Source organism: Bactrocera tryoni, chromosome 2 (genome assembly GCF_016617805.1).
Source record: "Bactrocera tryoni isolate S06 chromosome 2, CSIRO_BtryS06_freeze2, whole genome shotgun sequence".
In the NCBI taxonomy this organism is placed as follows: Eukaryota; Metazoa; Arthropoda; class Insecta; order Diptera; family Tephritidae; genus Bactrocera; species Bactrocera tryoni.
The window spans coordinates 38,799,746-38,811,341 of NC_052500.1; the positions used below are offsets into that span (position 1 = coordinate 38,799,746).

At 36.1% G+C, this 11,596-nt stretch overlaps 1 long non-coding RNA gene across 1 annotated transcript; it reads right to left on the reverse strand.

Annotated features, from left to right (window-relative positions):
- Window positions 1-9,186: 9,186 nt before the first annotated feature.
- LOC120769115 lies at window positions 9,187-10,269 on the reverse strand. Its single transcript, XR_005704825.1, has 4 exons — window positions 10,097-10,269; window positions 9,910-10,006; window positions 9,665-9,839; window positions 9,187-9,608 (listed from the first exon to the last, which is right to left on the reverse strand). It is a non-coding gene; the product is annotated as an uncharacterized LOC120769115 (long non-coding RNA).
- Window positions 10,270-11,596: the final 1,327 nt, after the last annotated feature.

Sequence of the window (11,596 nt, forward strand, 5' to 3'; positions counted from 1 at the left end):
CGAGGAAGCATTACTATTTTTGATAGAAAATAATTTAACAAAGCAACAGTACATAAACATTCGGGCAATGAGCAAGTCACGAAACTGTGATATTTATCCACATTACCAAAAAATTCAAGAGTGCAAACTGCAATGCCGACCTGATGGACTATCGGTAACGGAATCATCAGCACAAATTCCTCAGCAGAGCTTGGTTAACCATAAAGCAACAAGAATTTTGTCATACCATGAAGAAGTTTTGATGCAAATAGATGAGCTGAGTGATGTCAGATTGGTTTTAAGTTATGGTTTCGACGTTTCCAGAGGACAAAGTTCTTTTAAACAAATATTCAGTAGCAATACCCCAGAAAGTTAAGACAACTCGCTATTTGTGACATCAATTATACCACTAAAATTAATCACGTCGCATCATGAAACCGTTTGGATTAATCGTACACCTCAATCTGTTCGTTTTTGCCGACCACTTAAAATTGAATTTATTAAGGAAACGAAGGAACATATTTTGAAAGAAAAAAACAATCTGGATATGGAAATAAAAAACCTTGAGCCCTTAGAATATTTTTTTAATGGTAGAAAAATATCAGTAAAATATGAATTTATAATGACTTTAATTGATGGAAAAGTTTTCAACGTACTTACGGAAACAAAGTCTTCTCAGTCGTCGGGTACAATTTTGAAGTAAGAGTTATTTATAATATACTAACTTTTATAAAATTTAATGTTCTCTTTTTAGTGGAATTAAATCTTGATGACATTGGAAGCACAAATTAATTTGTAAGCCGAGCACTAGCAAAAAAAGACTTATTTAATTTCATGGTTTTATGTTAATAATTTTATTAGTAAATAAATTTTATTTTTAACAGAATGCTCCATTATCCAAGGACCGTGTTTTCTATTAACTCTCCCACCGCTAAGCTTACTTTTCCGGTCAATGCATGTGGGCATTCTAATAATTTTAACGTGGTAAACAAAATAGTTACTAGAAGTGGGCGTGGTTAGGGCGGATCGACTTGAGATTTTTATCGAAGAGTAAGATGACCATCGTAGTCACCTGTACTAAATTTTGAGGCTACAGCTGCTTCCTGTGATTTCTTGCCTCAAAAACCATTCATTTGACCCATAGTGCATTGGCCTCATATAATGCGTGCATTAGTGCTGAAACAAACATCGAACTATTTGCTGTACATCATACAAAGCTCTTTGGCCGATTGGATCTCGCCCTACGACGCTAACGAAGAGCCAAAAAAGTATAGGGTAACGGGTGGTGTGCCACAAGGCCCACTCCTTTGGAATACACTATATGATGGATTATTGCGCCTCCCTCTACCGAAAGAAGTGCAAATAATTGGATACGCAGATGAAATTGCAGTGACAATAGTTGCTAAGGAGTTCCATCAAATACAAAGTACATATATGTAGTGATACTGTACTAAAGATAAAGCAGTGGCTAACGAGTTCAAAACTCGACCTTGCCGGTCATAAAACGAAAGCAGTGCTTATAACTAGCAGAAAGAAACAGGAAATTATTTCGCTGAACACAGACGGGTGCAACATTACAACACAATCTGCTATGAAATACCTTGGTGTAAGGATTGATGCGAGACTCAACTATAAAATGCATGTTGAAAAGCGTGTGAAAAAGCGGCGCGTGTAAACATGGCCTTATCAAGGATAATGGCAAACATAGAAGGGCTGAAACAGAGCAGGAGAGCTGTTCTGGGCAAGGCCAGTCAGTCAATTGTAATGTATGCGGCACCTGTTTGGGGACCAACATTAATACATAAAACATATGCCGGAATGGCACAATCGCTGTTGTGGTTGAGCGCGATCAGAATAGCCAGTGCATTTCGCACGGTTTCTAATGAAGCTGTTGGTGTTCTAGCAGGAATTATGCCTCCAGACATAATGGCTCTCGAACTGAAGCGAATACAAACAACGAATGATAAAAGTAAAAGCGCAGGCCGGAAACTATCGGTGGCAGAGCGTAGAGAAGAAAGACAAGGCAGCTTAAACGAATGGCAAACACGCTGGAATACAATATGCAAGGGGAGATGGGCATACCGTTTAATCGGTAACATACAAGCATGGCTGGAACGCAAACACCGCGAAATAGATTATTACATGACGCAGTTCCTAACAGGACATGGATGCTTCAGGGAGGACTTGCATATGTAAGTACGGCCACGATGAGGGAGTAGCTTGCTCTTTCTGTGGAAGCAGTAGCGAGAACGCAGAACACATATTTTTTAACTGTCGGAAATATACAAATGAGTGACTATCTTTGGAAAGGGAAGTATCCGACCGAATAACACCAGAGAATATAGTGATCTAAGTATATGTTGCACTCGAGGAATATGTGGAATAGAATCGAGAAGATGTCAGCCATGGTACTCCATGACCTGACAAGAGAAGAACAGCAAAGAAGGAACGAATTTAGAGCAACGAATAGCGCTGTAATGACGTGAGCTCACAGGTTACGCTTGCCCTGCGATGAAATGCGTAACGGCGGTCCCACAGGGCCTCAGTAAAACTGCAGGAGGCGCAACTAGGGTTTAGTATGTAGGCTAGGGTAATTAAAAAAAAAAAATTTTTTCGATTGGTACTCGGAAAAATAAGCTCCTAGACACCTCTAAGAAAGCCTCTCCAAATATGAGTTTTTAATTGTAACGGGAAGGTCCTCCTACATACAGTTTTCTATTTTTTTCTTATTATCAGATAGTAAAATTTATATCTCGCTTCCAACTACTTCTTGAAAAAATATCTTATTCCTTAGATTTTGTAGGAAATTGAATGCCTTAAAAAAAAGGTGTCGTAAGATTTTTTCGTAAACCCAACCGTTTAAAAGATATTAATAGTTAAAGTTTGATTATTTTTGGGAAAATTTTTTATTTCTTATGAATTTTATAACTCAATGAAAAAAAATCATTATGAATAATGAAACTCATAATGTTGGAGGACTTGCTCTTCCGATGTCTCTAGGAACCTATTTTTCAGAGTACCAATAGAAAATAAAAATTGAACAAAAGTGCAGTTACAGTAAAAAAAAGAGAAAAAAGTGTGGTGACAGAAAGTGCGGTGCGAAAAATAATATACACATACAATATAATTGTACATTCATATATGTATGTATGTGTGTATAGTGATAGTGAGATGACCGAAACCAAAACCAAAAAAAGGGTTTTATACTGGTAAAAGTGAGGTGACAAAATCGTGATGCGCAAATTGAATAACATTTGGAAAATAGGCATAGTTAGTGCAGCGAAGTGCTGTGACATATAACCCACATCCAAAAAAACAAAATTCATACAAAAAAAAACAATCACAACAACAACACCAGCAGCAAAAGGTCTGGAGAAATAAGAGAAGGGAGCACAGGCACAAGCATAGACACACACATTCAGATACGTTCACACCAGACAACTGCAACGAGTAATAAATTTTTGTTTATACTTAAGTACGGACCCGTTACTCTGTCTGATACTGTCAGTTCAGTTCATATGTATACACCAGAGACCTGCACGATTAAGGTAGGCATCGTACGATTACGTTACTAAGTAACACTTCTCACGATTACCACGATGCGAAGGTAACATTGCGCATCGGCATCGCGGCATCGTGGCATCGTACGATTACTATCTGGTATCGTCAAAGGCAAATGAAACGAAGTATGTACATACATAAAAGAAAATTCTTGGATTTTTCTTTCGTATTTACCTTATATTAGGAAAAAATTAATAAAATTCTCTTCATTTAAACATAAATTAATTCAATAAAACATAACATAACACAACATAAATTAGTTCAATAAATAATCGCCGCTTGCTAACATGTTACTTTTTTAATTACTCGTGTAGGTCTCTGGTATACACGAAGCTTACTGTTTGTTTTCAAATCAGAGATAGAGAGCAACTTTGAATAGTGATTCACTAGCGATCAGCTTATACCTGATTTGTTTATGAACGTTCGTGTCAGCAGAAAATACCCGAAGTGATACAAACCCATGCTTCAATGATTGAAATGATAGACAGAGTTTGGTTTGTATATCATCCCCTAAACACTGATTTACTAGTGCACTTTTGTTCTATTTCAAATACATATGCATGCTAGTATATACATGTATGTATGTATATATGTATGTACATTTGTTATACATATGTATAATGGAAATTTCATCGAGTACATACATACAACAAATGTATATATATATGTATGTATCTCGACGGAATTTCCATTGTTTACGCTTCGAAAATTTGTAATATGCGCACATTTTCAAAGCTGAAACATTTTTTGCAACACATGAGTCAAATCAGTCCAGCAGAAAATTGTTGTTGTTTGCTGTATTCATGGATTTACCCATAGATTTCCTCGTAGATTTACTTATAGTTTACCCAAAGTTTCACTTCAATTCAAACAATCATCGCAACGATATGAACTGACATGATACGATTGCAACCGAAGCCAGCCATACCACGATCGTGTTTGCCGAAGAACAGAATGTTCGTGCATCAGGTCAGTTGACGCTGGCGGCTACTCGAATTGATTAACAATGTTGTCTATGTTGAACTGAATTGATTTGATTGTTTTTTTGGCACGACTGTTTGTTCTGATTTTATCATACTCCTTGCAGCTATCTGGTACACAAAACAAAACAAAAAAACAAGAAAAAACGGTAACTTCGGTTGCGCCGAAGCTAAATACCCTTCACAGGTGCATTTCTCTTAGTAACTATTTGTTCAGTTTGTATGGAAGCTATATGCTATAGTAATTCGTTCTGAACAATTTTTTTGGAGATTACATTGTTGTCTTAGAAAATAATCTATACCAAATTTTGTGAATATACCACGTCAAATGCAAAAGTTTTCCATACCAGCACTAGATTCCGATCGTTCAGTTTGTATGGTAGCTATATGCTATAGTTAACCGATCTGAACAATTTCTTCGGAGATTACATTTTTGTCGTAGAAAATAATCTATACTAAATTTCGTGAAGATACATTGTGAAATGTGAAAGTTTTCCACACAAGAACTTGATTCCGATCGTTAAGTTTGTATGACAGCTATATGTTATAGTGATCCGATATCGGCAGTTCCGACATATGAGCAGCTTCTTGAAGAGAAAATGACGTTTAAAAAATTTCAAAACGATAACTTAAAAACTGAGGGATTAGTTCGTATATATACAGACAGACGGACAGACAGACGGACAGGCAGACAGACGGACATGGCTAAATCGACTCTGCTTAATATACCCTGTTCAGGGTATAAAAAAAATCAGGCATGCAATTAAAATCTTTTATATACATACATATATACATCTTATATATATTTATAAAAAATGCAAAGAGTACTTGTATAACTAGCTCATTAACTACATTAACCTATTACATTATACAAATTATATACAAGGACTGTCGCAAAAGAAACAGAACTTTTTAAATATAACTGTTTCTGGTGGCGCAACCTGTTGGTGGGTATATGAAATAAAAAGTTTGATCTCTTGTTGACATTTCGTAAAAATTTTAAGACAATTGGATAACTACAATCGATGTTATCAATCAAAAAGTGACAGCAGCTTTTGGTCATCGGCTGTAAAATGTATTTTGAACAAAGAGCAAATATTAAATTTTGTTTTAAACTTGGGAAAACGTTTACTGAACCATTTCAAATGATGAAAAAAGTTTATGGTGATCAGTGCCTATCCCGTAGTAATGTGCATGAGTCGTTTAAGCGATTCCAAGAAGGTCGTGAGGACCTCTGTGACGATCAGAAATCGGTTGTCTTCAGAAGTCAAAAATAGAGACAATGCTGATTTGTTTTTACGATTCCGAGGGTATTGTACACCAAGAGTCCCACCTGGCCAAACGATTAATGCTGTGTTTTACCTTGGTGTTATGAAGCGTCTTTTGTCACGCATTCGTCGTGCTCGACCACAATACCGTGAGGCAGGGTACTGGCGCCTGTTGCACGATTATGCGCCGTGTCATTGGTTGAGCTTGTCACTGATTTTTTGACAAAAAACTCCATATTAACCATTAATCACTCAGCCTACTCACCTGATCTGGCACCCTGTGATTTTTACCTATTTGGAAAACTTCATTTGCCCATGAAAGGACACTGGTTTCAGGACATTTCAGCTATCCAAAAGGCATATGTACATACATATATACAACATCACCTGAAAAATATACCCTATCGACATCGGGTACAACTTAAATCAAAAAATAAATAATGTATAACATAAAAAGTTTCATTAATCCTCATCGAGACCCTCGGGTCTGGCCAGGCATATTTTGTTTTTAAATGTTATTTAAATATATTTAGAGTGTAGCAAACGACCTGTGGTTCCAGGTAGCTTCCTAGAATTTTATTGTCTATAGAATTCAGAAAAAAAATTCAAGGATATCGTATCGAAAAGGACGAAAAAAGGATATTATAATATTACACCATAGTGCACCAATGGTGCTTGGCTAGACCCCATATATTTTCTATGAAAATATATGTATGAACTTTGGTATGTTTCTATCACTTCGCACGGTTGATTTATCTGTCCAAATTGGTTTGTATGTTTATCGAGGTCAAATATTCGATTTACCCGCTAGAGCGTTTTAAACGTTAAGAAAAATGTAATTTTTGAACGCTATTGCCACGCCCCTGGTAGGGATAGAGGGGAGATTGAGGGCTTTCCTGAAAGCCCCAGGGGTGAACTAACTCGCAAAATGGTTTTGATTCCCCCCGGCCCCATACCCCCCAACCGTAGTGAAACAAAAGGGGGGACATGGTGAAAACCCATTTTCGCCTATTGACATGCCCCTGGTGGGGCCTTGGGGGCAAATTATACATTTCCTGAAAGCTCTTAAAATTACCTAACCGGTGCAATTTATTTGACCCACCTAGGTCAAATACTTTAGCCGCTAGAGCGTTTTAAAAGGTTAAGAAAAAATGTAATTTTTCTCAACATGTTACATTTTTTGTGAACGCTATTGCCACGCCAAGCGTGACAAGCAGTCAATTTGATTTCAACCAAATCGAGAGGTAAGACATTTCAAAAATGTATCTACATATATTGTACATACATATATGAGCGTAAATGTAACACGTATTTCCATACAAATGTATGTAAACTAGCCTAGGCCTAGCCAAGCACCATTGGTCTCGACTAAGTGTATCAGACCGTTGGTCTCGACCAGGGTTAAAATATACTTAAATATTTGTACAAAAGTGTATTGTCACATACATATGTAGATACGCACATTGCTTCAAAGTCCACATTGGCCCTTTGATTTTTGATCAACAAAAACATACATAAAATATATGTAAAAGATATATATACATACATAAAAATAAAATATATAAATATTTCCAGTTATTAATAAATAATTAAATTTAATCGAATTACTATATACGTGGAATTACTTACGAGTATTTTATTTGAAAAACTCTTATTAACATAAAAGAGTTCGCGGTTTCACATACTATCATATACGGAAAGTGTTATTGTTATATTCATTTCGTTTAAAACTCTTATTTACTTAAAAGAGTTCTCGTCCAAACACATAAGTACATATACATATGTATATACGAAAATATTTTTGAAATTTCTGTTTATCAGAAAAACAATTAGTTTTATTGGTTTTCTTTGAAACACTTACATACAAGTTTTCTATTCAACATATTTGGGGTACTCACAACCAGTCGTAAAGCATCGTAAAATCGTAAAATTATACATTTTTACACTTGTTTAAAAAAACTGTTGTTGGATTTCATACAAAAATGAGTTTACACATTTACAATTCTCAATGCTATGTTTTCGAATCGTTATAACTTATAACTTAATGAGACTTGTGAAAACCCTAACAAAAACCCAGCTGCAAATCGGGTCGTACACCAGCGGAGTGGAACCTCGTTGCGGCGTCGACAGCCTGGACCACCACCACGTCGATCCACGGGTCTGAGCAGCGTTGTGGCAACGCTAAAACAGCTGTAGCGACTCCTAGGCTAAAAGTCGCCTAGGGGGCCGGGATGGCTAAATGAGCTTCTGACCCCCCTCACAGTATAACACTGCCACACCACACACATCATACACACCACCTCTTCATCACACACCATATCTCTGTTACCGAAATTGCAGACAAATCTATCGAGAGAACCAGGAGGATGTACGTTATGACATCAGTCTTTTGGGATGCACATGGTAAATTATTCATCGACTGATTACTGAGCAAGTTATAATCCATTGCACTGTGTATTTGGTTGCATTTTTATTATACTATTCCAAATATTTAGCAATTGTATTGTTTTGGAGAAAGAATCAGTTTAAAATAGTACGCATATACTTCATCGTTTCCGTTTAAATATTCCTCGCTAGAGAGCTCCGATAATAAACGCGTTCGATCGCTGCTAAATTCAAAGTACTATAGGGACAACCGCTGCCTCCAACGCGCTATTTATAGGCACGCTCCCGCCGACCCCGGCCGAAAATTAGTCATTGTTTGTCGTAAAAAGTAAATAACAAAAAAATGTTGTTGTGGGATATCCATAAGAGATAGACACATACCATCGCAAAGTTATGGGGGCAATACTTAGTATATTATTTTGATAAATCTCTTAGGGTTCAGCCTGCGTTTGCAACGTAAGCAGAAATAATTCAATTATTTAAGACATCACATTAGAAAACTAAAAATAACAGTATTTCTCCACTATTTAATGAATGTTATTATAGTACATATAAACCTTCCTCTTCAATCACTCTATCTATTGAAAAAACCGCATCAAAATATGTTCCGTGGTTTTAAAGATATAAGCATACAAAGTGACATAGGGACAGAAAACTCGACTTTCTTGTATACTATTTATTGATATTAGTCTTTATACAGTTTAATATCATTTGAAATCGTCCTTCTGATATCAAATCCTACTAAATTAAAAAACGCATTATAAAGCGTAGACGTGCGGCTCACATACTTTATTGCAATGTATAATATTGCTGTAGTCAGTTCGTGTATTGACTAGAAAAATTACACAAAACAAGACGTTGTGGACCAAGTTTTGAGAATCTTTCGATAACTTCTTCTGCAGTGACGTTAATGTCATGATGCGTGTGCAGCAACGCCAGGTCGATCAACTTCATCTTTGAGCTTCAAACACATCTCGACGTTGTCATTATCCAAAAAACCTTTGAATCTATCTATCAAACAGTCAATAAGATTTCCCATTTCTTTGGTTTTCAAACCACATACTTTTTCTGGAAACAGCAAACTCAGCTGAAATCCGCTCAATAATTTTTTAGAAAAGTGAGTTTTGCTTGTCGGCCGCAGATTCTTGGGTTTTTTCGTCAACTTTCAGTTCTGCCGCCATTTTTTTCGTGTCTAAATAAATTTCCCACATTTAACAATATTAAATTTCTTTCAATAACTTTTGGCCCTTGCTATAACTGTGAGCTCTTTGTAAGTTTCTGTAAAACTTTTCTTATCTTTCTTGTTTCACACATACATATGTACTTCTAAAATCATTGCGATCCTTTGCGATTTCAGCCAAAAAACAGCCGCCGATGAAGATTACATATATCTACTTATTTGTCTTAGTGGATATTCAAGACGAATTTTAAATTTCTGCAAATTGGAATATTTATTATTTTTTTCTCTGTTACATTTTCATTTGAAATTACTTTCCGGTGATTTATTCACTTCATTCTTGAGCACACGAATCACCAGATGACACGATATGATTGTATAATGCCGGTCGTATTTCGATATCGGTCGTTTGTATGGTGTTAAACACTAACTCAGCGATGTCTTGTCCTTCAACATTTATTAAATGTGGTTGGAATAGTGCCTAAAAACCTAATTTTATATTAATAAAATTCGTTTGTTAAAAACAATTCGGGACAAGCACAGTTGTTTCCAACGTTACTCGCTGTTCCATCTCGATGTCATAGGCAATATAGCGAATTTTCTCTTTCATCAGTTTCAAAGGCAACGATTTGATTAAACGTGTTAACACCAAGTAGCTGCATTATAAAAAAGTAGTTTCATAATTTTATTAATCTTCTTTTGACTAACTTTATTTTTTACTAATGTATGTACTAAATGCCACTAACCTTGAACAGATATCGTGTGATATCACGGCTAGCAATGTCCAGTCATTTTTAGTAAACTTACTTCAAACATTTTTTCGATTCTTCAGTGGATTCGTGGGAAGTTCTGTTAGCAGAATTTTGGTGTTCTTTACCACACAATTCTCCATTGAAAGGAATCCTCTAAGAACGAGTGTAGGCTTCATCATCCACCATAAGGTCCTGTAAAAGTTGTATTGTGCGACACCAATAACAGAAGTATTTAGTAAACGAAGCATGCCAAACAAAATTACAATTTATGCTGTAAACACAAAGGAGGCGACAGACTTCAAGCGACATCCGTCAAATATTAAAATACACACGTTCTTATGACCACACTTATTTATGTTCAGTTGTCGCTCTCGCTAAATTGAAAAAAATTCTAATTTTGACGACGACAGCAGAGAGCAGTAGTGATCCCTCCAATATGTAAAATGTAAAATTATTCAAAACTCTAACAAACCTGACGTTATTTTACAAAGAGAAGCATAAAATAGCTATAATATATATTGTAATTGCTATTGATAATTTAAAACTAATAAATTTACCTAACACATAGAGAACGACACGACATGACTGCACGACAGTGAAGTGCAAATGGCGTCGTGAAGCCTGGCCTCGTTGTTGCCATACTAATACCTTTAACTTCAATGAAATTGTAATATTCTGTTCAAAGTGAAATTTTTTATGCAAAAAATAAGTAAATAGGTAAATTTATTTGTTCTAAATTATCAATTGTTATTACAAAAGGTAAAGCAGAGCTATTTTTTGCTTCTCTTTGTAAAATAACGTCATGTTTGTTAGAGCTTTGAATAATTTAACATTTTACTTATTAGTGGCATCCTCTTTTCTGTACTGTCGTTGGCAAATTTGGAAATATTTTTATATTAGCGAGAGCGACAACTGCTTCGTGTAGTCGTGCAGCTGTCTAAATAACTGTGTCCATAAGAACGTGCGTATTTTGATATTTGAGAGAGGTCACTTGAAGTTTTTTTTGTGATTTTGGAGGGGGAATCTTCGAAAGATACCGTAATTTTTACGGACGGTATGCACGATTCGTATTGGCCGCTGAAGCGGAGACCAATACGCCTACGTACTAAGCCCTTAACTTCATTGTGTTTGCTTGTTTATTTGCCCCACGTAACTGCCATTAAGCATTACATCGTGAGGCCAAGCTTAGCCATTCGGCTCGTCAGTCAAGGCCTACTCCTCATTCATCCTTCTGATTTCGCTGCATTGCCACTCTTTCCTTCTTAGCTCCTTCAGAACTATAGCACACACCACACTTGTTTCGATTCAGTCATAAACCGCACTATGTTATCCGGTGTCACTCGTTCCGTTGTCAATTTCTGTAGATCGGCTTTCTCCTTTTCATACGGTTGGCAGAAAAATAAGATGTACAGCGCGTTTTCTACGCTACTGTCGCACAAGGAACTATTCGTCCCGTCGTAATGCATACATATTTTAATAACATTTGGCGTTCAA